The sequence below is a fragment of the Hyposmocoma kahamanoa genome, unplaced genomic scaffold, assembly GCF_003589595.1.
Source record: "Hyposmocoma kahamanoa isolate Upper Pololo Valley unplaced genomic scaffold, ASM358959v1 296, whole genome shotgun sequence".
Taxonomy (NCBI): Eukaryota; Metazoa; Arthropoda; class Insecta; order Lepidoptera; family Cosmopterigidae; genus Hyposmocoma; species Hyposmocoma kahamanoa.
This window is the reverse complement of record NW_020653780.1, coordinates 1045290-1049244: the sequence shown is the minus strand read 5'-3', so window position 1 is coordinate 1049244 and position 3955 is coordinate 1045290.

Here is a 3955-nt window from a genome sequence, read left to right as displayed (position 1 = left end):
ATTTCAAGCATTAGAAATCAGAGTATGATTTCAAGCATTAGAAATCATACTCAAGTCCTTGCCATTAGGGTCGTATTTCCAGTTCTTGAAACCATACTCAAGTCCTGACTTGAGCATTGAGTATGATGATTTCAAGCGCTGGAAATACGACCCTAATGGCAGGGACTTGAGTATGATTTCGAGTGCTTTAAACCATACTCAAATCCTGACTTAAGCAGACTTGAGTATGATTTCAAGCACTGGAAATACGACCCTAATGGCAAGGACTTGAGTATGGTTTAAAGCACTCGAAATCATACTCAAGTCCTGACTTGAGCATTGAGTAGAGTCCTGGAATATGACCCTAAGGGTCGTATTCTAGAACTCTACTCAATGCTCAAGTCGGGATTGCACTGGAAATACGACCCTAATAGCAGGGACTTGAGTATGATTTCGAGTGCTTTAAACCATACTCAAATCCTGACTTGATCATTGAGTAGAGTTCTGGAATACGACCCTGAGATTCAAAGGCAGCAATTGACATTCTGAAGAGTTCACTTTTTGTGTCTGAAGCACAGAACAAAGCAACTTTGTTTTCAATACGGGCAAAAGGGAACTATTACTTGAGAGTTTTGATCAACATAAAAACACGATTAATTAAACTTCTCGACCAATTTATTCCACATTTGCACTATTCTTAAAACTTTTTTTTTCATTTTCGATCGCAAATTATACCACAGTGTATTATGAGTTTTGGTGGACAAATTAATTTGACATATGCTTATGTCCTTAACAAAAAGAAAAGTCAGCATTTGGAAACGTAAATGTTCTGGATACAGTGACAAGCTACAAATAACATCTGGGTTTCTATTTCGACACCAACAAGTGCGCCGAGCTCTTGAGCCTAGCGCGCGGCGATAACTGCTTGCAGTCTGTGTCGATGGCTGTACGGTGGGTAGGTACATAAATATCTGCCGCAAGTTGTATGTCGACTTCATGCAGTCCGTCTGGTAGCAGCCTTAGGACGTCAGCGATACCTACAACAAGAATTCAAGGCAAAGGCCAAAGTACCAGTTGACTGCGCAAGCTAGGGCGTCCACGCTTGCAGAACATGTGCCAACTGCCAATTGAGTAATGTGCATGTTCTATTTATTTTTCAATTCGGAATTTGCGTAACGAGTTTCCCAAAAAAGTTTGCTGCAATTGAATTGTGTGTAAATAGTTCTGCAAACTTTAATAACAAGAAGTCATTACATTTCATGAGCATCAATTTATAGATACATAAATGCTATTTTACATATTTTAAAATAAATACGCATCCGTTGAAGTCTTTCGCGTCCGTCTTTTTCTTTTTCACTAAATATCGTTATATTGCTATCTCGTTTAGTCGCACATTCCTGCATACGTACTCCTCTATATCGAATGTACCATTCATTTATTTAAACTTGGAATAATTGTAGATAATTGTACTATTTTTAATTTATTTTGCTGTTTTTCGTTAGTAATTCCTTATTTCGACTGCTTTTCCTAATAACCTTAATAAATTTTTGCGTTAGTGTGATAATATGTTAAAATTTTTAAAACACGCTCTACTCTTACTATCTTTTTTATGAACTGTTACAGGGACCTTCATAGAGAACAGTTGTAGTTAGCTCAGAATCAGTAACATTATTAATATTGACGGTGACTGTACTAACCGATCAGTAGGTCCAATGTCCGTACAATATTGTCCTTGGTCCTACTAGTAGGACTACGCAGTAGGCCCGCGGGCAATGAATCTTACTGTCCGATAGTTTTTTGATGGCAACGTCAAGTCAATCCCTTCCTTCGGAATTGCCATGTAATGGCGGTTGGTAAGCTTTTGCAAAATAGTAGGTATAGGTACTATATCTATCGCGATAAAAACTAACAATACTTTCACTTTATCAATATTTATTGCTTCATGGATCTTGGTTCAAACCAAACGTTCATCATCTTCTTTAATTTCTTATCGAGGTCAATTTCGACAGGTTGTGAGTTTACTAATCTAAAATGACTAGGTAAGTATATAATTATTATTGAGAAATGTAACTATTTTTACCAAAGCTTATTTCGAAATGGTAATTTATCCGTTTCGGTCATCTTTTCTTGTCGAAATATCATAGAAATTGTGTAAGAATATATTATATACCATAAGAATCGATACTCAGGTTATTGAAAATGACATCGACGCTTGATAGGCTAAATGGGATAAGCGACAATTTTTGGTCATATTGAGTTATACAGGGTGTAAATTTGAGACGGGGCAGCAAGGCCAGCTACCTTAATCGTTGTAGTTACAGGAAAACGATTCTAGAAGACTATCCATGAATTCTAAGATATTTTTATTGGCATTTATGGATTTTGAAAAAATGGTACAGTCAGCAAGATAATAGGCAATTTTTACAAAACTTTTTATGCCATTCGATCCGATCTGTGGTAAGGATCAATAGTCTATGGGACCAACTGACGTAAGAGTACTCGAAATGTCTGAAATCTCAAAAAACTTTTTACCTACGTTTTAGCAGTAGAGCTCCTTATGAAAGAGTTCGTCCAGTCCAGGGTAGTACTGCCGCCATCCTTATGAAAGACATGAAAACTTTTTAGCCTGTATAAAACATTTTGCAAACATTTATATCTTCTATTTCGAGTTTTCGACGCTAGATGCCGCACTGCGCTTCCCTTTGCGCCACTTCCCGAATACGAAGACGACTACGAGACGGTAGCTGCTAGAATGTCCGAGAACTCGCAAGAGTTATTTATTCGTCGCGTTCCGTAGTTCAATTGGGAGAGCGATAGCCCCAGCATGGCGAGGTTTTTTCGAGGAATTTTTCCTATAAGTTTGTTCGATCTTTGTATCAATAATAACAAAATCACAGCATAATCTTCGTATAATCTAGCGCATTAGGTTGAAGAAGGCCACCCAATGCCTTTGTTCCACAACGACATCGGCAACGTGTCTTTATTGGGCTCTTGGCGCGTGCTTAAGTTCGTATTTCCTCGCAGTGGGCTTCTTGTGTTACTATTCAGATTTCATAGGCTATTATTACTACTGCGTAGGCGTTCTCGATTTTGCATGGGAGTGTCGTATCTATTACGTCATCATCATCATCATCATATCAGCCGTAAGACGTCCACTGCTGAACATAGGCCTCCCCCTAAGATTTTCAGACCAGCCAATCGGACGCGACGTGCATCCATCGGTTACCCGCCGCCCTTACCAGGTCATCCGTCCGTAGTAGTAGGGAGCCGTCCCACTGAACGCCTTCCGTTTCGTGATCTCCATTCCAGAACCTTTCTGCCCCAACGGCCGTCAGTTCTACGAGCTATGTGCCCTGCCCACTGCCACTTCAACTTGCTAATCCTTTGAGCTATGTTGGTGACTTTCATTCTTCCTCATTTCTGATTCGATCACGTAGAGAAATGCCGAGCATTGCTTGCTCCATAGCTCGTTGAGTGATTTTGAGCTTTTTTATGAGGCCCATAGTAAGTATGACCACGTCTCAGAGCCGTAGGTCATAACTGGCAACACGCACTGCTCGAAGACTTTTGTCTTCAAGGATTGCGGTATTGCGGACGAGAAGACGTCCCGGGGCTTTCCTGTGACTGTGTTTACAAGCCTGACTGTGAGTGCGGTCTCTCTTATATTGGACAAACAAAGCGAAGTATTTGTACCCGCGTCAAAGAACATATAGTTGATGTCAAACACCGTCGCGTAAACAAGTCTGCAGTCTGCGAGCATGTCATGGGTAAACCTACACATTCAATGAAGTTTGACAAACCCCAGGTCTTTGCAAAAGAAGTTCGTTATCTACCCAGGATGCTGCGAGAGGCCATTGAAATTAAAAAACATCCTAATTTCAACAGGGAAGATGGTTTCTCCGTACCACCAGTTTGGGATCCAGTATTTCCTCTAATGAAAAATCACAAATAGACATAAGATTGCAGTACTACTTAA